Here is a 26867-nt window from a genome sequence, read left to right on the forward strand (position 1 = left end):
ATCATTTCATACAGTATCATTTGCTCGTCTCGAATTTTCTTGGAACTGGATTTAGAACGGAACTTGGGACTAGGAATACAAGAGGTAGCACAAATGCCGCAAATCGCAGGGCCACATTGTAAACAGAGGCAGCAACTGAATATGATCGCTACTGCAATACCCAGAAATGATAATACTTTCCATCCCCAGGCGGAAATTATATTCCAGAACCAACCGGACCATGTCCAGGTGCCTGGATTTTGGTGTAACATATGGGCAATATTATGGAGTCTGGTAATAGCTGAATAAACAGACGGTGCGTTATTAGGAATGAAAATGCAGCAACTAGATCCGATGACTCTACATGCCCCGCCCCTATCGGCCAGTATGACGTCAAGGACGAGACGATTCTGGAGCACGACAATTCTCATAAAGGATTGCTCTTCGGTTAAGTTACCTAGAGCAGAAGTAGTCTCAATCACTACTGCTTCAAGGGTTCTCGTTAATCTACGTATCAGTTTACTATTCACGACAGTACCTAAATAGGGGAAGACACCTTTATTGATATCTATGTATTGTTCCAGAGCAGTTTCAGTATAATCGACAATCGGGAGGTCTCTCTTGTGTCTCGTATGTACTAGGTGGGAATTCCTATGATAGTCAGGTGGGGCTAGGAAAACTGGTGGCAGTAGGAATGCAATGTAACAGGTTCCCTCCCAATCGAGGGGCAGACGAACATATGCGGTCTGACCACAAACAAAATAAGAATGACGTGAAGCTTTGAAAATAGATTTCCTACTGTCACTATACTTGACAATAATAGTACAATCACTATGGCCTACATGTACGGAACCATTATTTCGGACACATAATTCACCTTTTACTGGTAATACTGACATAGAGGGTAAGTCTGGAGTAGAATCAGACTGAACATTCAGGACCATAAAATTCGAAGAATAATTACCCAAATTATAAACTTCATTTTCTAGATCTAACCCTGTTCTGTGGGGAAGACCTTGCTTGTCTGGAAAACATGTACTATTAAGAAAAGACATATCTGTTGAGGATGACGTTAACGTGGACCATGCTCCACACGAGCCATTATGTGAAAATGGATAAGGAAAGAGTGGCAGAACTCCCTTCGGTGTCTGGAAAGGGGGGAGTCGACCACACACCCAACAATTAGTGGCATTGCTGGTCTGGTGTGAATAATGTAACATGCGGATAAAGGAATTATTACGCATAGCAAGACGATATGAGAGTTCATGAGGAGGTAGATCACTAAACGTGTGCTCTATTGTAACATTAGAAGACTCATTTACATTAGAAACTGGAAAACACAAATAAAATGCATAACTTGTGCAGGTAATCATAAGGCTGAGATATAGCAGAAAACATAAAATAATAGTGCAACTTTTAGAGTTCTCACTAACTCTCTCTCTGTGGGGGTCTATTATATACATGTCAGAAACCGGTCTAACCGTTTCACCTAGGGGAGGACTTAGACAATCAAACAGATTGACTTATTTTACTAGACCTTAATTTTAGCTTGTACTCCTGCTGCGGAGTTTTCTCTAACAGGGAGGAATCTGTATCATTGTCTTTTGCGGGACAGTCCTTGAGAATAGTACTTTGGCAGTCTTTAAAATCCTCGGAAATGTTCTTGGAAACAGTCTTTAGTCCGTAAAACTTTTTCACATGAGACAGGTGGACCCAGCCCTTCCTGCCTTCCAGCTTGACGGCAGTACGGGTGGCCAGGAGGACCTGCTTGGGTTCTTTCCAGCGGGGCTCCAGCGGACTTGAACGATCAAAATTCCGGACAAGAACCATGCATCCGGGAACGATTTCATGCGGTGCCACCTCGGTATTGTCTGGAAATGCGGCGGCAACCTGTGAACGACAAGAGTGTAGGGCAGACATCAAGGAAGCTAGGTAATCTGTCAGCATATTACTTGAAACATCGGTAATACTTCGGGGTCTAGGTGTACCCCACATGTTAGGGGGGCGGCCGAATACGACCTCGTACGGGGACAGACCTGATCTGGAATGTGCGACCATGCGCATATAAAACAAAGCGACTGGCAGAGCTACCAGCCAGTCCACACCTTTCTCTTTACATACTTTGGCAATGCGGATTTTCAGGGTCTGATTATGTCTCTCTACTAGACCAGCTGCTTCAGGATGGCGTACACAATGGAACTTCCACTGGTACCCTAACAAAAGGGAGATGTGTTTCATGAGCTCAGATGAGAATGGCTGGCCGTTGTCAGAATATACGACCCTAGGGAGTCCATAGCGGGGGAAGAATTCACGAACCAACTGCTTGGCAGTGGTCGTGGCTGTGTAATCTGGGACTGGATATGCTTCTGTCCATCTGGACAAAGCGCACACAACTACAAGGACATACTTGAAACCTCGAAAACGCTCCATCTGAATATAATCCATTTGGAGGACTTCAAAAGGGTGGTCAGGAGGCTGGAATCCCCCTTGTTCCACCGGGACACTTTTACCTGGATTAAACTGGCAACATATCATACAGGTACGGACCTTCTGCTTGGCTGCAGCTCGTAAATGCTTGTTGAACCAAATGTTCTGGATACTATCTAACATGGCTTTTTCTCCTAAATGTGCTGGACTATGTGCGGTATTGATAATGACTTGAACCATAGAGTCGGGGAGAAACCATGTGGCTTTTCCCTTCGTTACCCATCCCTGATATGTCTGGACCCCTCCTTGTTCGGACCATTTCTTGATTTCATCGGGAGTAGCATGTAACTGGATATCTATGACATCTTGAGTGGGGTCCTTAACTGTCATACAGGTAGTCAGATCTGGAGTATGTGTCTGTGTCGGATTAACTGAAATGTCTGGAGTCTGTGCTGTAAGCTTGGCTGTGCGATCTGCTAGATCATTACCTTGAGAAATAGTGTCAGTAACTTTCGTATGTGCTTTGCACTTCATGATAGCAATAGATGTCGGTAAGTGTATGGCATCTAACAGAGCTTGAATAAGGAGACCATGCTGAATCTTGGTTCCATGAGAAGTCATGAAACCTCTCTCCTGCCAGAGCACTCCAAAGTCGTGTACGACTCCAAATGCGTAACGTGAATCTGTGTAAACATTGACTTTCAGGTTCTTAGCATATATGCAGGCTTGTGTCAGAGCGACTAGCTCTGCTGCTTGAGCGGACAGAGTGTCAATACGATGTGTCTCTATAACTTCAGTGTCTGTAGTCACTGCATACGCGGCTACTAGTTCTCCTGTACTTGTTCTCATACATGAACCATCCACATAAAGTGTCAGGTCGGGATCCGGTAATGGAATATCTGTCAGATCTTGTCTTGGCTTAGTCATAGTGTTAACTACTTCCACACAGTCGTGTGTGGCAGGATTCGAATTAACTGACGGTAACAGTGTAGCAGGATTTAGAACGTTGCAGCGTCTGATTTCTATGTGTGGCTGGAACAGTGTCAGTTCATAACCTGTTAAACGTGCAATTGTCAAGTGCTGAGTCTGTGTTCGGTTTAAAAGAACTTCCACGGAGTGTGGAACTTGTACTGTCAAGGAATGTCCTAATACTATGGAATCACTTTGTCTGATAGCTAGTGCTGTGGCTGCAACTGACTTGAGGCACGCAGGCAGAGCCTGGGCTACAGGATCTAGTGTGCTCGAAAAATAAGCACAGGGCTTGTATTGTCCTGCTTGATCTTGTGTGAGAACAGATAATGCTGTACCTTCACGTTCTGTGACAAAAAGTGTAAAAGGCTTACTGTAGTTCGGTGTAGCTAGAACTGGAGCTTGGCATAAGGCTTTCTTTAACTCATTAAAACTAAGTGTATGTTCAGATGTCCAAGGGAGGACAGTCGATACGGCTGCCTCCTGTGTCGTTAACTGTATCAGTGGCTTGGCTAGAAATGCATACTGAGGAATCCATTGTCTGCAGTAAGAAGTGAGGCCGATAAAAGCACGCACCTCCTTCTGTGTCTTGGGCTGAGGAAGACTCGCTATTAACTGGATACGGTCAGGTGTCAACTGCCTACCCCTCTTGGACAGTAAGTAGCCTAAATAGATCACTTGCTGGACACAGAATTGAAGCTTCGAAGGGGACACCTTGTGCCCCATCTCGGCTAAGAAATACAAGACTGTAAGGGATGCTCGCTCGCAAGCACGTTCAGAACGGGCTGTGATCAGTAGATCATCGACATACTGGAGCAGGGCAGTGTCAGTTGGCATGTGAATGTTGTCTAGTTGTCTCTTAAGTGCTTGACTGTAAATACTAGGACTTTCTGTGAAACCTTGAGGAGCTCGTGTGAACTGGTAGCTCCTTCCATTTAAACAAAATCCGAAAAGAAACTGGCTGTCGGGATGAATGGGGACACTGAAAAACGCGTTCTTGAGGTCTATGACTGTAAAAAATGTGGCTTCAGAATCAATAGCTGTCAGTAGGGAAGAGATATCTGGGACAACTTGGTACTGGGGAATAACACATTTATTGAGTTCTCGAAGGTCAATCACTAATCGATATACTGGGGGTGCATTTGGATCAGTACGTTTCATGACTGGAATGATCGGAGAATTACATACATTGGAGTCAGTTTCTACAACTACTCCTTGAGCGATGAGCTCGTCAATAATTTTGGATAAGGCTGTTACAGCCTCAGGTGGCAATCTGTACTGTCTGATTCGTGGTAACACTACACCTGGCTTGAGAGTCACACGATGGGGTGTGATTTGCATATAACCTACATCAGTTGGACCTTGCGCCCATAAATGCTGTGGAACATTGGACAATCTCGGATCAAAATCTCGTAATACATAGTGACCCTTGAAGTCACGTAAAAACAAGCGTATTCCCTCGGGGGAACAACATATGACTGCACCTAATTCTTTCAGTGTTTTAATACCTAACAGATTTTCTGGACATGACTTCGTAAGTAACAGATCAGTAGTGCGGGACAATGGACCTACTTCTAGAGTAACTGGCTTAGATATCTTGTTTACAATAGGCTTTCCTGAAAATCCAAGGGAAACATTTCTAGAGCCTGAGAGCGGAGCCCCTGGAACCTCGTCGTGACTAATGGTGGTCCTACTTGCCCCTGTATCAATCAGAAACTTTCTGTCTTTCCCTAATACTTGACTGTGAACATAGGGACCCTCTTGATCTACAGGTATCTCGATGAGAGGCAAGCCTACCTCCCTCTCTAGGCTGTTTCATGAATATGGCTGATACTCTGGATACTCGGACTGTGCATACTGGTACATCTGCTGTGTAACATGCTGTGTTGCAGCAATAGGCTGCGGTGCTGGAACTGTCTGTTGTGCATTCTGTGGCTGAGAAGCCTGTGAAACTTGTTCTTGTCTAGGCGGACGTGGTCTTTCTTTAGTCTTACCGGTAGCTATGTTGTGTTTCAGAACTGCACACTCGTTTATATAGTGACCTGGCTGTTTACAATAATTGCAGGTCCCTTTAACGGGAACCGCAGGATGACTGGCTTGATTCGTACCCCTCTTCTGACTGTCTTGAAGAACAGATTGTGCAACTAATACTTTCATTTTTGTGTCTTTCATACGTTTCCTTTCATGATCTTGCTCTTCTCTGATTCTATTCTGGTGATACTGAAGCATCTGTAACATTTGGGACGGGGTATTAGCTTGCCAGGTACTTTCGACTTTCAAAACTCGGTTCTTAACTTGTGGACTTGAATTCTCGACTAATTTAGTAACAAAGAGATGAGGGTATAACTCGCTACTTGTCTTGAGGCCACTGTTAATACTAAAGCATTTCTCAAATCTAGAATAAAAATCACTAGTGTCTTCGTCTTGTTTCTGTTTACAGGCTGAGATTGCATCCCAGTCTTCCTTTTTAGTGGCTAATAATCTTGGCAAAACTTGTATTAACAGTTCTGGTAATTCTTTACATTTCTCTCCTAGACCGGTACCTGGTACTCGTATCTTATCTTCAGCTTCTAGAACTGCCCAATCGATCTTTTTCTCTCCCACCTCCCATTCTTTTTCCTTGAGTTTTTCATATACCCCTGCGGGCAAAAGGACTTTTAACATTTTAATTATATCTGGATACGTGTATTCTCCCATACGGAGCATGTCTTTTAATTCTCGGTGGAACCCTGCTGGATCTTTGTCATGACAGGGAATTAATTTCTTCATCTCTAAGAGTTCCATCTTTGTAATCGTAGTGTAAACAAACACTCGTTGCATTTCACCATCCGCTGTCCTAACTGGGTGTACTTCTCGTAACGGATTCTGTCTGTCTATGTAAAAGGGTTTACTTTCTGGGGGTGAGACATGAACAAAATGCGGGTTCAAAAACGTTCTATATTTGTGGCGCTGTTCTAGAATAACACTAATTAAATCGGTACCTAGACCTTTCCATCTATACTGGAGTAACTCGTTCAGGACATCGTGTAACGGACCTGGATCAGAATGTTGACCCTCATACAGAGTAATGAGGTGCTGGATCATATACATACCCACCAGTCGCTGCTCGGCTGGGGGCAGTTTCAGAAACATTTGTGCCACTATTTCGTCTGGAAAAGTGGTAGAATCAGTAATCCATCGGACTGCTGATCGGGCTAGTTCTTGTTCATGCATAGTACTTAACTCACTGTAACCGATTCGTGATTTCAGAATGTGATCGGTAGCTTGAAATACTTGTTCTAGAGAACCTTGTTCTGGTGCTGGATGAGGAACAGTTTTCTTGTAGTCTAGACGTGAATGTCGGTCGGAAAGTCTAGTTCTACCTACGTACGCTATTCTTTTTTTTTTTCTTTTTTTTTTGGTATCCTCATCTGCCCAACACACGTCCTTTAGATACAGTAAAGGCCCCCCGACCAGCTCACTGCCGTTGGGAGCGATGCCCTGAGAATTGAGCCGCTACACGCCTAGGCAGAAATTTTTATGAGTTGGTGGGAACAACCATGCATCTTGTGACGATATCTCCGAGCAGCTTCGTGCCAATAATTCCAGTATTTAGGTGTCAGAATCTGGGCGGACCACCATACTGAACCATTAGATAGGTGGGCTTAATCATCGGATGTTTGGGGAAAAAAAAAAAAAAAAAAAAAAAAAACCCCAAGAGGCAAGGAGAAATAACACAAAAAAAAAAAATACAAAAAAAAAAAAAAAAAATCACTTCCACTCTGTCAGGAATTTCCAAAATGTGAGGTTCTGGACTCTACATGATCTTTTCAAATCTACCTTGGAGGTTTCATAAAGTGAGGTTAGCCATGCTGAGTGAGAGGGAGGGGTGGTGTCCACCCAGTGCATGCATATCTGCCGTCTTGCCAGCAGAATGGCATAAAATATAAAGGACCGTACTGCCCCAGTGATGTTCTGGTCAAGACCAAGAATAACAAGTGGTAAAGTTAAGGAGATATTGGTCTTAGTAATTGAATCCAAAGTTACTTTGATCTCCATCCAAAAAGTAGATACGTAAGGGCAATCCCAGAACATGTGTACGTCGGAGGCTGCTGGCAGTAGGCATTTGTTGCAGCATTTCCCCTCTTGGTATTTAGATAGACGTAAAGGAGTGAGATAGGCCCGATGTAGAGTAAACAGGTGGTTTCGTCTAAGCCAAGCGGGTTTGACCAATTTATACAGAAGGGAAAAAGATTCTGTCCACCGGTCCTCGTCTAATGACGCAATTTCTCTACCCCATAGCTCCTTTGGGAGATGAAAGTCACCATCTATCTCTTCCAGTATGGACCAATACCAAAGAGCCACCTCTTTGCCCCCTGTCTGTTTTTCGACGAGCTGTTGTTCTAGGAGACTAATTCTCCCGGTATTAGAATCTTTCCTGAATAGTTCTGTGGCCCAGCTATTCATCTGCGTGTACTTAAATCTCGACAGTGTCAGCCCTACTTTCTCCCTAAGGATATCCCACCGTATCAGTATACCTTCATAAAGCAATTCACCCCATCTAGAAAGCCCAGCTGTAATTAAGGGGGTAGCCAGAGAATCTTGCATGCACAGTGGGAGCCCTGGGGAATCCCAAATTTGAGCATAGTTAGAGTAGTACGCCAACCCCACTTTGCGTTTGATTTGTACCCATAACTTAAGTTGTGTTAGTAGCGTTTTCAACCTCACCTTCTTGAAAAATTTTCGATCTCCAAACTTAAACAAAAACCCATCTAATGGAAGGTTTGCCCCTACCAGCATTGCCTTAAATAGCTTCCCATTTGAGGTAGTATCTGGTGACTTCAAAAGCATTCTTGAATGGGAAAGCTGGAATGCCCAGGAGTAGTACTGCAAATCTGGGGGAGCCAATCCACCTTTTTCCCTCCTCCTCCTCAGTTTTTTCCAAGCCAACCTTGTCGCCTTATATCCCCATACGAAGGAATTAATTTCTTGTTGGCACTTAAGCAGTTGTTTTGAATCTAATGCAAGGGGAATTGTATTAAAAATAAAAGTCAATTTCGGAAGGATAGACATCTTTACGATGTTCACTTTCCCAAAAATTGATAGTCTAAGACCGTCCCAAGATCTCAAAAGGGCCCTACATTCTCTGGCGACCAGATCTAGGTTTGTTTTAGCTAAGACTTCAATATCTTGTGTTATTTTAACCCCGAGGTAACGCATTGAACATACAGCAGGCGCCATCTCGACACCCAGATTGGCAATATTCCATGTCATTAGCTCAGTCTTATCAGCATTGATATCATAGCCAGAAATACAACCAAATTCCTTGGCCCTTTCGACCACTATAGGAAAAGCATTCACTGGATCACTGGTGTAGATTGCAATGTCATCGGCGTAAAGCCCTACTTTCCTTTCCCATCCGCCAAATTTAAATGAGGAGATTCTAGAGTCATCCCTGAAAGATTGTGCAAGTGGCTCAATGTATATGTTAAAAAGTAAAGGGGATAGAGGGCACCCCTGTCTTGTTCCCCTGGTAATCAGAAAAGGCTGGGTACATACACCATTGACCATAATACTTGCTCTAGGATTTGCGTATAGGAGTCCAATTGATCTCCGAAAATTTGGACCGAGTGCGAATTTCTTCATGGTCTCATCTAAGTATGACCAGTTTACTCGATCGAACGCTTTAGTAGCGTCGAGGGTCATAATGGCCAAAGGAAGAGAGAATGTAGAGGCTATATCCACTGCTCCAATTAGGTCGTAGGTAAGATCTGAAAGTTGTCGACCCCTTATGAAGCCCTTTTGGTTGGTGTGGATTATTGAGCAAGCCTCACGCCCTAGCCTGTTTGCCAACACAGCTGCAAAGAGCTTATAATCGCTATTTAAAAGCGAGATCGGCCTATATGAGCCGCACTTGGTTGGGTCTTTTCCGGGTTTCGGGATCAGGACAATAGTCGCCTCGCCCCAGGATTTAGGAGGGGTCACCCCGTTTATTAAGATGTCATTAAAAAGCCTTGTAAGGACCGGAACTATTTCGGGTGCTAAGACACGCAATAGTTCCCCTGGGAGACCATCCGGGCCAGTTGCCTTACCCCTCTTCGCCTTATTAATACTTTCCCTCACTTCTTCCTCTGAGATAGGCCTATCTAGACGATCACTTTGTTCAGAGCTAAGAGTGGGTAGACTAATCTTCTCCAGCCATCTGGATTTTGATGTCGGGTCCCCCAAGGTCTCTTCCTTATATATTCGCTGGAAAAACTCCAGAAATGCTTCTCCAATATCTTTGGTGGATGATCTTTCAAATGTCTCTCCCTCTACCGTTATATGTTTTATATGTTTTTTTGCCTGCTCAGATTTAATTTTCCAAGCAAGAAGCTTGCCCGCGGATTCACCGTATTCAAAGTTGGAGAGCTTACTTGCTTCCCATCTCCGTGCGACCCTCTCCTGGAGGATATTATCCAGCTTCTCTTTTAGGTCTTTACGTTGTACTTGTTCCCTGTTGGTTCCATATCCGGAGCCGATACGTTGGTCCAGTAATGCTATATCTCTTTCGATATTGGCGATCTTAGCCCTATATATTTTCCCTCGATAAGAGGCCCTGTTAGTTATGTAACCTCGCAAATAGGCCTTGTAGGACTCCCATACTGTATTTAACTGGGTAGAGTTTAAATTAGTGTCCATAAAAAATTTGGTTTCTTGGATGAGGAGGTCGATTTCTTCATCTTCTAAAAGAATCGTACGATCAAATGACCATAATGCCTGAGAAGATTGCTGGGCCAATTGTAGGGAGAAAAATATAGCGGAGTGATCTGATAAGTGTGAGGGCAGGTATGTTAGATCCTTTAGGGGGTCCCTTAAAGAGTAGCTGAAAAGAGCGTAGTCAATTCTCGACTTGTGGTTGTATTTATAGTTATGATATGATACGCCGAGAGTCTCTCCAGCCCTCTCCCTCCATGGATCCGCCAATCCGAGCGCCGACATAACATCCCCCAGTACCTGCCTTGATTTCTTGTAGGTTAATGCCTTTGAATTGGGGGATTTATCTAACTTTGGGTTAAGTACCAAGTTGAAGTCTCCCATCCAAATAATTGGACCATGAGTTGTTAGTAGATGGTTCTGGATTTTATTCAGATACGAGGGATAGTCCTGATTGGGACCATAGTAACCAACCAAGTTGTATGTATTGCCCTCAAGACTAACTTTAGCGCATAGCCACCTCCCACTAAGGTCCTCCTCATAGGCGAGAATCTGGGCTCTTATTTGTTTTTTAAAGATAATTAATATACCACGAATATTCGCATTGTGGTTAGTGCAAATAAAACAGTCTACCCATCTGATTTTGCTCAACATATCCCTCACTTCATGTTGAAGAAGATGTGTTTCTTGGATGACAATGACCTGTGCCGGAGAGTCCCTCAGATATTGTAATATTCTATATCTCCTGCTCTTAACACGCAGGCCATTGACATTCCAAGACAAAAATGTTATTCCCATCAGCTGTTATCCATGCCCTTACCCCAGCTCATTAAAGAATTACATCTCCCGATGTGGGTCGAGCAGGGTCTACATATACTTGCTAAGAATTGTGTGTTCGAAAACGTACGCTATTCTAGTGGGATTCTCGTCGTCTACCTCTTCAGTAGAAGAGTCATTTTCTTTCTCGTTTACTAGTGCTTCTTTGCGTTTCTCGTGTAACCTTATTATTTCTTTACGAATTTTCTTGTACATACTCTCTATACTACTGATGGTTCTGTGCTTACCCTCGGCTATATTATCACTCCACCTTGTCAGGATTCTCATTTCGGCCGGATCTTTAGTCGGAGAATCTTGTTCTCTTATTAAACAATTAATCAGAAACTTTAATAACATGAGCTGGATCTCAGCTTTCCTTTGAGACATGGCTTCGCCAATACTTTCTGGATCATCCCCTGTACGGATGAAACAATATATTCTGTCTAGATCTTCTTTCATATTCGGTAGGGTGTCCAAATACCCGGTCACCCGTCTTACACGTATGGAATATATAACCGTACTATCATCACCTGAGACTGGATCATAGCGGCATTCAGTAAGGGCTCGTCGGATTTCTGCAACGGACTTATATTTGGGCGTACGCTGTAACGCACGTTCATGTAACTCGACTAACGTTACACGTTGGTGTGGTGGCGGGGTACCAGGAGGACCTCCTCCTGCGGCCCCTAAACTAGAATCGTCGACTGACATTCTTCGTGCTGGTGCGGCGGGAAATTGTAATGTGGGCTGGACCGGGGGTACCGTAGCAGGTACTCCGGTGACTGGAGGAGCAGGATTTACATTATTTACAGGAGCCGGCGGAACAGGATTTGCATATTCTGGGACTGTGTCGTCCAAATAGGACGAAATAAAAATATCAGCTGCGGTCGGTTTGTGATGTAGCTTGATCGGAACTAATGGTGGCGGAAAATTACTGGATGCCTCCGGGGTTGCTTTTGGCACGCCCTCGGCAAGAAGAGGATACATACCCTTAATAAGGGCATTCCTCTGTCTGTCTGACTGTTCGGTTTTAACTCGTTCACCTATCTCGATTAATTCCCTTTCTTGGGCTCGTTCTAAGGATTCTCTACTTAATTCTGACTTTCTGATTTCTTTTTCGGTTCTTTTATGAGATTCTTTGCGCCATAACTCGATGGCATCTTTCTGTGACTGTCTGGCTTTCTTTTTCCATAATGCTTCTTCTACTCGCATGATGCACTCGGCATCCCACGTACCTGATACGGGCCATCTATCCTTTTCTTCTAACTCTTTGGTGTATTCCACCCATAAATCTAGATATAATATGGCACTTATGCCATGCTTCTGATACATAAAATGACCTGGACTGTCCCTAGGCGGGACAGGAACTGCTTCTTCTAACAGACCTTTTCTAGTTCTTAACTGACGTAGTTTGGAAAACAAGGGCATGACTGAACTGTAATCTAGACACAATACAATACACAATGAACACGATAATTACACCACTTTCATACCACGACATTAAAATACATGAATGACATTTTAAAGTAACAGTCTTGGCAAAATACTACCTGGAATACTGAAAACAGAATACATGAGTTTTCTCGAGAACAGAACTGACTAGGACAGAGACTAGATGCACTGCTGAAACAGTACGAAACTTACCGATCTCATAAAGAGACACGTCAGGACCCGCATCCACCGAAGTGGACACTTCGTTTTGGGTCTGTGTACCACCAAAACCCACGGACCAGAGTCAATTAGATTGACCCTGTCTAGATACTACCCCAGCAACGGTACTCACCGGGCAGCAAGAACGGAAGGCCTCGGACTGGACTGGACTGCTACGACGCCGGACGGACGAACTTCGGACTTCAGTTACGGGTGGGCCTCCGGATACCTCGGACCTTGGACTCTCGGCTTGGGCTCTGGTCGGGACTCGCCGCGTTCCTCCACCGCCTCGTCTGGATGCTGGACCGCCACCTCCGTCTCCTCCGTGGGCCTGAGGGATACTTGAAGCAGAAATATCTGCACGTGCACGGTATGGTTCCGTCACGGCTGCAGAGGGTCAGGGGGCCGGCGTGGCTTCACCGGCGCGTGGGGAAAGGGCAAGTCCCTGTTCGGGCGCCATTATGTGGTATATAAATAAATAATACCGGATCTAGGTTTGACTGGACATAGCAATAACAGATAGCTCAATAAATAAGAGTCAAGATTCGAGGTAGTAGGAGTTTGCAGGTTTAATACAGCATAAAGGACAGGAACAGGACAACCTGCACGGGAACAGGATGGCAGGGCCCTGCAGGGGGGACAGGGAATGAGCGCGCTAACTTTAATAACAATGTACAACATATATATACTAAAACAATTGCATTACAGTGAATACAGTAGGCGGAGCAGTGGGTGTGGTCAATAGCAGTCGCGAAAGATAAGGGTGAAAGTGGGTGTAACAAGAGGCGTATACATGGACATGTGATGTAAACGTAACAGAATATGTCATAAATGGGGCGGAAACATGGAGGGGGCTACCTAAGGAGCCGGGACCTCTAACCTAATGGTGCGCGCAAACTGACAATGACGTGTTACTAGGAGAAGCTGGGGGCTATGAACTCTGCGCTAGGAGTAGAGACTGAAGTCTGGAGAGTCAGGGCGACATGTACCTAAACCCTATCTAGTATCTAATGTTTAGAGGACATGTTGATATAAACTAAGAGTCAGGAGGGGAGAGGCTAACAGACTCTAAGACTGGAGCATGCATTATTCTACATGTAGTGCGTGTTGAGGAATATTAAATGACCATTAATACACTATTTCTCCTACATGGAGACGTAAAGGCTAGACAATGACGGAAACTATTGATGCGATTCAGTAGCTTAGGAATGCAGAGAAGGAGGGCTGGACTGATAACTAGAATCATAACATACTCTTGGCAGACTCGTAGGCAGAGCCAGGCTGAGCCGGGCACTGTGAGGCAGGAAGTAAGTGAAGGGTCAGGAATACAGGTGGGGGCTGTATCGCTCCTCAGCGAGGGTTCAGGAGACAGGAGCTGAATCTGGTGTCCGGGCCCTTTTGAGGCCTAGAAACGGGGACTTTTCAATGAAATAACGTGCACACTGAGAAACGTGACAACGCAACTTTACATAGGCCTAATACTCGTTGCTTTCACGAGAACTGGAAACTAGCATACTAGAGATGGACACAACTGTAATTGCGTCTTTAATCGAACATGGGGAATACATATGCATATTAATCATGCACACATAACATAAGATGGGGGACACGTAGGGACACAGAACATGGCAAAATTTACTTTTCCACAGTTCAAATGGCTCATACTCCTTCAACACACTCCATACATCTTCCACACTTTAAACTGGATTCCGGGCCTACTGGGCAGCCTGATTTGCTACCATCCTTTTCTCTGCATCTCCCACCACAGACCGAATCACCACCCACCCCATTCGCTCCCGTGCAGTCGCCCTATCCCCTTTGTCCAGTCGACGCACAGGCGTCGCAATGCTCAACGAGGTCGGGGAGAGGAAAAGTGAGGCAGGCGCAGGCATCAAAGGGGCAGGCCTCAGAGTGATTAATGACTGTGTCATAGGTGTAAGTGATGGAAAGAGGGAAGAAGTTGGAACAACAGGCGTAGCAGAAAGACCTGCAGTCGCTGCAGGCACGACAGATGAAGCCTAAGAAGAAGAAGAAGGCGCTATAGCCAAGGCAGCCAGATCAATAGCAGGAGAATCAGAGACAGAGGCAGGCGAGGCAGAGGACTGGTGTTGTGGAACAGCAAAATATATACTTTCTGCGGAGCATATGGAGGCGGAGGTCGAGTAGCTAACAGGTCCACTACAAAGGCATCGCCTTCTTCTCAGGCAGCATAGGATTTTCACATTGCAACCTAAACATCCGGTCAGCACACTCTATGCCCTTCTCTATTTTCTCTCTATCATACACTATTGCCTTCTGTGTTATGATCTGCATCTTTCCCCTTTGAGCCTCCTTTTCTGCTCTCATTCACCTCTGTTTAGCTTCCTTTTGCCATACTTGAAAATAATCAAACATCAACTGCCTACTCCGTTTTGCAAACAATTTATCCTGCAGGAAATTAAATTTCTGTTTGTCAAAGGTACCTATTAACGGCCATTGTAGCTCGGCATTGTCCCTCATATATGTGTGCCATAATGTACTAAATATAATAGGACCAAGGCTGTGCTTAACATACATGTCATAGTTTGGATTGCCTTCCGGAGGCACAGGTTACCTCTCCTCCAATCAAGCATCAGCAAAATAGCGACGGCACCCCAAACAACACAACTTACTAAAAAATGGTATCTTGAAAGAGGAAACAGATTCGCTATTCGTACCTGAGGAATAACTGACCAATCTAATATCTTTCCGAAAGTTGGTCCTCGTGAGGTACTGAGATTCTGAACCCGTTTCATAAAAGTCGTCGTATCATGACGATTTTGGTATCAGCGGACCGAAAATGGCGAGTGTAAGATGTACGAGTGTTTTCGTCATGTTCGAGTGACAAGATCACCATGAAATCAGGGATTCCGTTCTGAACCCTGGGTTCCATTTTGTGTACGGCAGCCATTTTGTGGTTGCCCTCACATAGGCCGATGACTAAGGCCGAACGAGTCCTTGGGACACGTACACTTTTAACTGACTTCTGTGTGACCTGGGCAAGCTGACTCCGTTGCCCAAAGCCAAACTTGTTAAGCCAGTTCCTTTCCCAGTAGCTGATCAAGATTACGTAGTAAGGCACAGGACACCATAAACCTTTTCATTGCACACAACTATGTCTTATCTTGCACACACCTGTCTCTGCTCCTTTCTTTATGGTCCGTTTACGAGGGGGATGTGCCTGTTTTTATTATGGGTTCGATCGACCTGTCTGATGAAGAATGTTAGGTTTGACCAATAATTGATTATGGGCTGGACAAACTGAGAAATGGGCTTGTCATCATGCTCCTGCTGTTAATTTGTTGTGAAAACATATGAGTGGTCAACTGTAAATAAGGAATGTTTGCCTGAAGCATAATATTTGGTATAAAAAGGGATGACTGGCTTTGTAAAGTTGAGCAGTCTCCTGAGAACATACACCGTGTTGTACTTCTAGGGATCTCTGTTACTGGCTGCAGCTAATAAAATTGATCTTTGACGTCACCAAGAAGTACCCCGTGTCTCGGTACTCTAAGACAGGTGGACCCGGAGACTAGGGCGTTTCCCCTGGCGCCGCTGGGTTCTAAAAACTCGGTTCTTCACTCGGACTGTACAATGCAAAGACAAATCAAAAGTCAGTCCTCAGACTGCACCAAAATTACAAGCCAGAACCAACAGCACAAGAACCAAAGACTAGTCAAACCCCAAGCATTTTCACCGGCAAGCCAAATCCATTATGCTGCCTGACAGAATGTCCACAGACACTCACCCAACTCATTCTGCAGACCTACCAAGTGCAATCAAACGGTCTGCAAACTATACCAAATATTATTCAAAATGGCGCCATATTCACAAAGAACCAAAGCAAACTCACTTGGTGCACACAGGTCGAACAAATGTATTCTCCACTGCCGACTCTTCGGACCAAATGGTTAACTCCAAGGGTTTCGCCTTTCAGGATCCCAGCCGGGATGACCACTGGGTGAGGCAGCGCCCAATCAGACATGCAGGGCAGCTGCGAGAACTAAGCTCTGTCGTGCGGGGATCCCCGATCTGCCCATCCGACCTGAGGCTGGCGGTCCTCCCCACCCATCCGCGGGCGAGGATGGGTCACCTGGTGGGTCACTGTTCGGGTGCCAAATGAAGGAAGTGGCCCGATTAGGGTCACGCAGGTCACTTGCGACCACCTCTCAGTCTTCCAAACAAATGAAAAGTTGCCCAGACAGTAGAGAATGCAAACCAAGTTATTTATTAGTATAGCACTGCAGCGGAGCCCAGATTGACCAGCCTCCTGAGATGGCTGCCGAGGGACTGCCTCCCCCCAACATCACATAAGATATTATACTTTTCCAATTCTAGTCCAGACACTAGGAAACAAAGGGGGCACAGGAGGATGAGCTACAGTCCTTGGATCGTGTATATGTTATCTTCACTCCAAGGCCACTTCACCCATGCTTGCCATTAGAGTGAAGATGGACATGAGCCTATCTAACAGCTAAGGTATGCAACAATAGAGAGTACATTCATTAGTGCAACTGAAATAACACACCTGATCTCCACCTCCCAGTGCGCCGCCCCATCCCAGGAATGAGGCATATGTCACTGCTGTGAGAACAGTTTGAGGAAGGGAGAGGAGTCTGCCTCTAAGCCAATCATCAGCCACCACTGCAGGTCCTTTGCAGTTCCTGACATATCTGAAGCATGTCGGAGAGTTTCCGCTGATGCTGCGCCCACTGGAACTTCAGATCCCACTGCAGAGCATACATATGCCATTTGCCATGATTTACTAACAGGATACAGGAGGCCGTGAGTCCCAGCGGCCCCAGAGTCATTCTCACTGAAATCCAGTATAGAAGCTGAAACATCAGTATGATAACCTGAATATCCTGTATTCGCTGCTCGGGAGGATAAGCCCAAATCTGCACTGTCTCCAGAACACCACTGATAAAAGAGAGCATCTGAGAAGGAGTCAGGTGTGACTTCAGCACTTTTATAGAGAACCCCAGTGAAAATAAATGGTCTGCCATAGTCTGGAGCTGGGAGACAACAGCATGGAGCGAGGATGCCTTCAATGGTAAGTCAATGAGGTAGGGGGAAACTGATACCACTAACCTGTGCAGATGAGCTGCAACCACCGCCATCACATTGGTGGCACTGGTAAGGCCAAAAGGTAGCACAGTCAAGTGAAAGTGCTTGTGGCCTACCTTGAACAGCAGGTAACACCTGTGGGCCAACAGGATGGGGATATGAAAATACACATCCTGCAAGTTAAACACTACCAGCCATTCTCCTTGGTCTGGGTAAACAAGACCTGAGCCAACATGAGCATCTTTATTATTTGAGATTGAGGTTCTGGAGGTCCAGAATAAGATGCAGGCCTTTGTTATTTTTTGGTATCAGAAAGTAGTGGGATTAACCAACACTGCCTACTTCTGAAACCAGAACCTTCTCCATAGCTCCCTTGGGCAGGAGAGCTGTAGGTTCCTCTCGGAATAATAATAGATGAGCCCCCACCAGCTGGTCTTGAGTTGTCTGTAAAGGGAAGGGGGCAGAAAAGGAAGAGAATAGCCACCCTGAATGATCTGCAAGCGCCATTTGCCCGATGTTATGGACCATCAGTGGAGGAGATGATTTGAAATACTCCCTCCAACTGGACTAGCATGGTCTTAAAGAACCAAACTAGGAATGCTTGGAGGCTCATCTTCCAGGGACTAGGTGGCAGATAACTTTTGACTACCATTCCCACGAGGTCGAAATGTACTGCATTCACGTCCTCGCATAACTTGGGGAGTCTGTGTAGGACAGTGGCTGGGGTACAGTTGACATGGCTGAAAACCCCTCCCACTGCCACAAAAGGGGCAAAAGGCAGACTGGGTGTGAGGTGTACGGAGAGGCCCAAGGATTTGGATGTAGTATGAGATTCCTTGAAGTGCTCCAATGCTGAGTCCTAGAAATAAGGATCCAACGGCGGACTCCAAGTGCCGCACAAGCCTCTGTGTAATCACCCAAAGTGTAGTCTAAGTATCAGTTGAATGAATGGTGTGCACAATCTGCTCCTCCTGCATCCGCCGTTGAAGGATGCACCCCACCTGCTCGGGAAACAAAACTGGAAACACAACAGAGCGGTGCACTACCATGGTCAAGTGGCATCTAATAATGAAGCATGATCACTTCCTTCATAAGTACCATCTTTATTTAAACATATCCAAATGAACAGATAACAAACATCAGCCAAAGCGTTTCGTTCAGGAGGTGAACTTCGTCAGGGCAAAATGTGTATGGCAATTGGCATCACTATTTGTAATCATACTGTCAAATAACCTTCAAGCTGTAGAAATCGTTGAAGAACAATCCTTACAATCCTTCCATCCTATCAGAGGTCAAATTAGGCTCCCCCAATGACCTGGCCCCTCCCCGCACTCTGAGTATAGTAAACGACAAAATTCTCCCAACTGTACTCAACCTACTTAATACCTCTCTAGCCACTGCCTCAGTCCCACCTCCTTGGAAGTGCGCCATGGTTAAGGCCCTTCTAAAAAAAAACAACCTTGACCAGAGTGATCCTAAAAACTATAGGCCAATCTCCCTACTCCCCTGGCTGAGTAAACTACTTGAAAAACATACCAACACCGCACTAGTAGACTTCATCGAGTCTAACCATCTGCTCGATAACTCCCAAACTGGCTTTCGTGCCAAGCATGGGACCGAAACCGCGCTACTGGCAGTGACGGAGTAGGCAAGGAAGATCTTGGACCATGGAGGATCAGCCGCCATAATCCTCCTGCACCTAAGTGCCGCCTTCGACACTGTCAACCATAGCACGCTACTCCAATGGCTTGCGAACATCGGGATCTCGGGTATGGCCATTTCCTGGCTTGAATCCTTCCTCTCTGATCGCTCTTTTCAAGTGTTTGAGGGTAACATCACATCCTCGAGCAAGCCCCTTGTCTGTGGCGTACCCCAGGGTTCTTCCCTGAGCCCTACGCTGTTTTATGTCTATATGGGGCCACTAGCTGAGGTAGTCCGTCCGTATGGAATAAAAATCATCACATACGCGGATGACACTCAGCTAGTGGTGGCCCTTAACCAACTGGACACGAACCCTGACAACCTCAGGACCTGCCTGGAAGAGGTCTCCAAATGGATGACCCTGTCATGCCTTAAATTGAGCAGCGAAAAAACGGAGCTAATTCTCCTAGGCAACCCCTCCCCACTCGCTTTCAAGTCACTATGGTCCCCCTGCCTAGGCGCACCCCGCATTCCTAAGGATAAAATCAAGAGCATAGGCATATGGCTCGATAAATCCCTCAATTTTAACGCCCAAGCCACCAAACTTTCGGTGACCTGTTTTGGCCTACTTAGGCTAATACGGAAGATCCTCCCTTTACTGCCTTTCCAAGCCTGGAAAAGAATGATCCAGGGACTTGTTCTTTCCAGGCTGGATTTTGGAAATGCCCTGTACTTAGGAGCTCCCCAGTCCACCTTGAACACGCTCCAGATCGTGCAGAACTGTGCAGCGCGCACATTACTCCAAATCCCCCGTCGTCTCTCGGTTAAGACCGGACTGAGGAGCCTCCACTGGCTTCCGGTGAGACGAAGAATTGAGTTCAAGACCCTCTGTATCACACACCGAGCATACTCGAAAACCGGACCTGCCATTAATCATTCCTTGATCACTGCACACAGCCCCGCAAGACAGCTCAGATCATCATCCTCTCTCCTGGTGACAGTCCCCAGGATTAAGAGAGCTAGATGCGGAGGCCGGTCCTTTTCATACAACGCATCAAGGCTCTTCCACATCACCTGCGTGCTGAATCCAATTTACTATCTTTCCGCAAGCATTTAAAAACCCTGCTCTTTTCACACCCTGAATAATCTTCCCCCTGACCCCCACTTTTCAGAAGTCTGCAGTGCTAGGACGCCTCACGGTAGCTACCGCGCTTTACAAATTTTCTTTTCATTTCAGAAGGTTGAGAATAAATACTGGTTCGTGAAGTAAACCAAGGTGATGCTTAGTAAAAAGGTTGAGCCGAATAGAGAAACTAAGGAGAGTACACTAAAGAGAAAGCTTTAAAGGAAGTGCATATTATGAGGGGTGTCCGTGAAAGGATAACTCGTGAAAAGGCTGGGCGAGGTGAAAATTTATGGACAAGTGCACCAATGGGATAACTTAAATGCCATAGCATATAGAAGCAAAAGCAAGTAGCAGTGAGGGTTAACCAAATGTAGCAACCTGCACAGTGATATGGCACTTACTGGTCTGATCAAGCGAGAGAGTATGAGGCTGGAACGTCTTCTTCCGTGTTCGGTACCACCCAAAAGTGGAATGACGTCTACGTATCCAATCAGTAAGGTTTATTAAGCGTGACGGTGGTCACGTGATATGAGTAACAGGGCTTCAAGGATAACGCACGTGATCAGAGTGATCAGGCTTCACAAATGAAGCGAGTGCTTCAACGGAGTTTAATAAAGATTTACGGGGCAAAAAATAACACGGCTTCATGCATGAAGAGGATGCTACAATGGAGTTAAATGAGAGACAGCAGATATTGCTGAAATATAACAATGTCGCCAAAAATGTGTAAGTGAAGAAGATAATAAAAAGAGAAGCTTACTGTTTCACAAGATCTTAGTGTGAAGAATGATGTGTATAGTGGCCTCACGAATGGCTCAAGTATTAATAAATAACAAGGTGTCAAGAGCTGATAAATGCTAAGTGATAATAAATGGATGAATAATTTCAATCCGTTCCAAAGTAAGTTCAAACATTATAATCCCACAATATACAGCGACATGTTCTGTCCATTTCAGTCTAAATTAATAGCTATGGTGAATATCACAGTAGATGCACATTTACATATGATAAAGTCCTATTCCTGCCCCTTTTGAGGATCAGAGTAGTCCATTGTCCAATGCTAGATTTTTTGGATGACTTCACAAAAAACATGAGAATTCTACCCTGTCATTCATCCCTGTGGGTTGTAGAGAGTTCAACTTCATTATCCAAAAGAATTCGGATTTCAGTGTTTGTTTAACTGGATCCATGTCACAGCATTGTTTTACTACCTCCAATATGGTAAATTTTAGTTGAGATATTTGATGTTTCGCCTCCATCCAATGGGAAGCAACAGTAGATTTTTCATTCTTTAGACAAATATTACTTTTGTGTTCTGTCATCCGAATTTTGATTTTCCTTTCCGTTTGACCTACATAAATCTTGCCACACTGGCATTTGATCGCATAGATTACGTTCTTGGTGTCACATGTGCTTGAGTGATGGAGATCTATTTTATATCCTTTGGTAGGATGCATAAACAAATTGCCTGTAATAACGTTGTTGCAGTGCACGCAATTCAGACATCTGGACATTCCTTTGTGCATGATTCCCTTCTTTTTTTCCGTGGTCAATATTTCTTTTAGGTTTTTTGTTCTTTGAAAGGCAAAAGTAATGTGATCACTATATAGCCCTTGCAGGTCAGGTTCCAATTTAATCAATGACCAGTGGTTATTCATTATACTCTTGATTCTTTGAGCTTCTGTTGAAAATTTGAGCACACATACAGTTTTTTTCTCAGTTTTTGTTAACCTTGTTGTTAATAAGGTTTCTCTGGACATGGGCTTCACTCTTCTAGCTGATTCTTCCAAGACTTCTTGAGGATATCCTCTCTGTCGATATTTTTTAACTTGATTATTGAATGTCTCTTCAAGGTTATTCGGATCCGAAGTTATACTTTTGAGTCTGATAAATTGCGAAGTTCGCAAATTATTTTTAAAGTATCCGGGAGAAAACTTTGGTACATTAAACTTGTATTTCTGTCTGTAGTTTTTGTGTATACTTTTGTATTCAACTTCCGGTCTTTTATATAGACGTAAACATCCAAAAATGCTATGGATTCTTTGTCAATGCTGTGGGTGAATTTTATTCTTTCATTGAGTGTATTGATCATTTCAATGTTTCTTTCGAGTTTGTTCCTGATGCCTTTCCATATTAAAAATATGTCGTCGATGTAACGTTTGAAAGTGATCGGATTATCAGTCCAATCTGGATTATTTCAGGTACGGTCTGTTTCGAATTTTGGGTAATAATTTGAGAGAGACCCCGTGTGGACCAGGGGATTGGGGTACTGATAGACAGTAAAAAAGGAAAGGATCCCTTGGAGACACAACATAAAACAACCAATTGGTATATAATTTACACCAATTTAGCCCATGTATTAGAAGTTACTACAATAACCAATCAGTAAATTCTATGAATCTTCTTTATTTTTAGTTTAATAATTGAGGATTTGCAAAATTTAAAAACAGTACATTACAATTACATTGGAATACATATACATTAACACCACATTGCATAAAAATAACAGTAAAAATTATAATTAAAATGGTTGCTAAACCATATATAATCATTAAAAAAAAGGAAAGAAAAGAGAGACAAGCAGCAGACAATCCTATTTGTCATATGAGGACATATCAGGGAACTCAATTTTTAAGAGGCTAATCTAGGACACACTCTGATAATGGTGTCTATAGAAAAAGGCTCTATCCCTTGATTATGTGAATCTGAGTGTCGACGCGTTTCGATAGTTTTAAAAATAGACCATCTTTTTCAAGACAAAATTAATACGTCTCTCCTAACACGGGCACTGGATGGTTGCCACTTTCGAAGGAATCCTTATATCATATTTGACTTGCACTTCTTCCACATTGCATATCTTTTCATTTCAGTCATCTGAATAGTTTCTTATGTTTTTAGTTTTTCAATCGGTTCCTGAATGTTCCTTTCTTTTTATTCTTTTCATAATTTTATCTCTTTTATACAAGCAATATATTTAAAGTGGTCTTCTTCTCTTCCTAAGGTTATGGCGGGCAACGTTTAGGGCGATGCAGCTATTTGCCTATTATTACCTGACTCTCCTTTAGCTTCCGTTTTTGTTTAAAGTCATCTGTTTCCTGCCCAATTGCGTGGCCTGCTACCTAGAGATTCCACAAGTTTATTTTTGTTTCCTCGAATTCAAAAAGGTCTTTTTAATCCTCCCTTTTGTTACCAATCCCCGAGGTGGTTGAATAATGTGCCTCCTGGTCTGCCTTGAAAAGCTCATAGAGGTCCAAGCGCTTGCATCCAGGTTAGGTCCTACGTCCTCCCTCGGGTCGTGTATGCGAAAAAAACAGCTAGACATATAGGATTGTCTGCTGCTTGTCTCTCTTTTCTTTCCTTTTTTAATGATTATATATGGTTTAGCAACCATTTTAATTATAATTTTTACTGTTATTTTTATGCAATGTGATGTTAATGTATATGTATTCCAATGTAATTGTAATGTACTGTTTTTAAATTTAGCAAATACTCAATTTTTAAACTAAAAATAAAGAAGATTCATAGAATTTACTGATTAGTTATTGTAGTAATCACTTCTAATACATGGGCTAAATTGGTGTAAATTATATACCAATTGGTTGTTTTATGTTCTGTCTCCAGGGGATCCTTTCCTTTTTTACTGTTTCGAATTTTGACATATAAATGTTGCCATACGAAGGTGCCCCGCCGAAACCCATTGATGTCCCGTTACATTGGTTGTAGAAGTTGCCTTGCCATTCGAAATAGCTATGGTAAAGGGCAAAATGCATCAGGTCTAACAAAAATATCTTATTGTTACCTTCTGTGTTGTCATTCAGTAGACTCCATTCTAAGGCCTCTAGGCCTTCATTATGTTGGGTTGAAGTATAGAGGGCTATGACGTCTACAGTACATAGCCAATACTCAGTTTCCGTATCTAAGTTGATGGACTTCAGTAGATTCAAAAAGGCAGTGGTGTCTTTTATGTAAGTACTGCAGTTTTGTACTATTGGTTGAAGATACCAATCTACGTATTTTCCAATTGGTTCGGAGATAGAGCCACAAGCTAAAACTATGGGTCTGAATGGAGGGTTCTTTAAATCTTTATGGACTTTAGGTAGCATATATAGTTTCGGTCGCCGTGGGAATCTCGTCTCAAAGAATTTGTCTGTTTTTTCATTAATCCATTGCATTTCAAGGGCATAATCTACTGTCTTTTGTAGAATTTTTTGATATTCGGTGGTGGGATCATCTTCCAAAAGTATATAGATGTTTTCATTGTTTACATGAGTATTCACACTAGTTGTGTAGAAATTGGTATCCATTACTATTAGTGCTCCCCCTTTGTCGGCTCTTTGGAAGGTTAGAGTTGTGTCTTTACTAAGGCTTTTTAAGGTACTCCATTCTAGTGAGGAAAGGTTAGTTTTCTTGGGTTTTGAAAAATTGATTTTTTGAATTTCAGTGAGAGTAATTCTCTCAAACGCCTCTATGGTTTTGTGAGAAAATGGCGGACAAAAATTGCTTTTAGGTTTGAATTCTTTCAAAGTAGATTCTGTCTCATTCTCTGATATGGTTGACTGTCTTTGAAAAAATATTTCAATTTCAAAGATCTAAAACATTTGAATGATGCTATTTCAGTTTCCGGTAAGTTCGACCTGTATGTCGGGACAAAGGAACTACCTTTGTTTAAAACTGCAATCTGTGCTTTGGTGAGCTTTTTGAATGATATATTGATGACTAGGTCACTTTTGTCTGACTTCTTGTCACTCTCTTTTCTCGCTCTTCTTCGGTTTCCTTTGCCCCTCCTTGTTTTTCCGATTGAGGTGGTGAATTGGCTGCTGGGCTTATCTCTAAAAAAGACGGTTTTTGTATTAAGATTGGTTGTGTTTGTTTCTCTGTAGGTTTTGATGTACTGGCGATTGGTCTTCTTGTTTTTGCGATGTCTGAATCTGAGGCTACACTTTCTTGTGAGGAACCAGTATTGGATTTTTGTTGTGGTTGTTGCCATTTCTTTTGGTTATAAATCTCTGCCCAAGTATAGACCTCTTCAAGTTTATAATCTATAGTCTCGCGATGATACTTCCTCACTTTTCGTTCATTCACTTCTTTGGCGTATTTGTCAAGTTTGATATTAATATAGTCTAGAGTAGCTTGTAGATCTGGTTGTTTAATTAATTCCTTCTTAATACTTTCAATTTCTTCTTCCAATTCTTTTAAAACTTTGGACAGTTCCTCAACAATGAGGAGAATCAAGTCTAGCGAACACTTGTTCAAAATTTGATACCATCTTTCTACAAATTTCTTATTGTTGTTACATAGCATTGGCTTCAGGGCTATTCTTAACCCTCTGGGGATCCTTTTATTCTTATGATAGTGGATTAGTGTTGTGGCATGGAGCCTTTGGTTGATCTCTTTTTTGCTTATATATTCAAATTGACGTAAAAGTTGTACTGATGTCGTGATTTGTGGGGTGAATGCTCTGGTCTCCTATATTAAACCATAAATCTCTTCAGCGGCTTCTGTGGAAAATCCAAGTATTTCAGCTTTATTTGTTGTAATTTGAGCAATTTCATCCAATTGCATTTTCACTGTCGGTGCAGCTAAGGGATGGGTTAGGCAAATTTTGAATTAATAAAGTTTGTTATCCCTGTGCACACTTTTTCTTCCAATATATATCTGAATTTCAACAAATTTCTAATTGGCGCTACGTCTGACGCACAGTGCCTGACTGTGTCTTTCATACAATCTAAGATCCGTGTGACAAGAATAATCCTCTCACTAAGGCGTGTGCTCTATTTAAATTGAAACTATCAAGTTTCTTCACTTGAATAATTCTCAAAATAATCCTTTGTGAGTCAATAATTGTATTCCATGATTAGTAGATTTATTTTTGATTAAACATAAATGATTCTTCTTTAAGATACATTCTTCAAATGATCAACATCATTATCTTTTGCTTGATTTCTCCATTTGAATTACCCACTGCATTTCGGGTCAGAAACAATGACCCTTCATCAGGGGTCTGTAAAAAGAAATAATACAGGACCATTGCAATCACTTCCGCAATATTAATAATGTAAAAAACACAAATCATATTGGTGATGAATGTATTGTTAAACATGAGATCACTAACGAGAATTAGACTGAGAAGGTTGAGAATAAATACTGGTTCGTGAAGTAAACCAAGGTGGTGCTTAGTAAAAAGGTACCACACGTCTTGAACCTACCGGTCTAGAGGTCACTCCTCGACACACAAGTAAAAATCTTGTGTCATTTGAGATGTATCAGTGATGTCATCAGTGATGTCACTGACGATGTCATGAGTAATGTAATATGTGACCTCATCAGCAGTGAATTGCGGGGGCGCAAGTTAACGACAGAATTTCTCTAGTTTTGTACGAGTGACATGTCTGACTAACTATAAAGTCCCTGAAACCTGTGTTTTTTTCAGTGAATTTCAAAGGTTTTTTAAAGGCTAATTCCTAACTATATCGTCCCTGAAACCTATGGTTTTGTTCAG

Source organism: Lissotriton helveticus, chromosome 1_1, assembly GCF_964261635.1.
Source record: "Lissotriton helveticus chromosome 1_1, aLisHel1.1, whole genome shotgun sequence".
Lineage (NCBI taxonomy): Eukaryota > Metazoa > Chordata > Amphibia > Caudata > Salamandridae > Lissotriton > Lissotriton helveticus.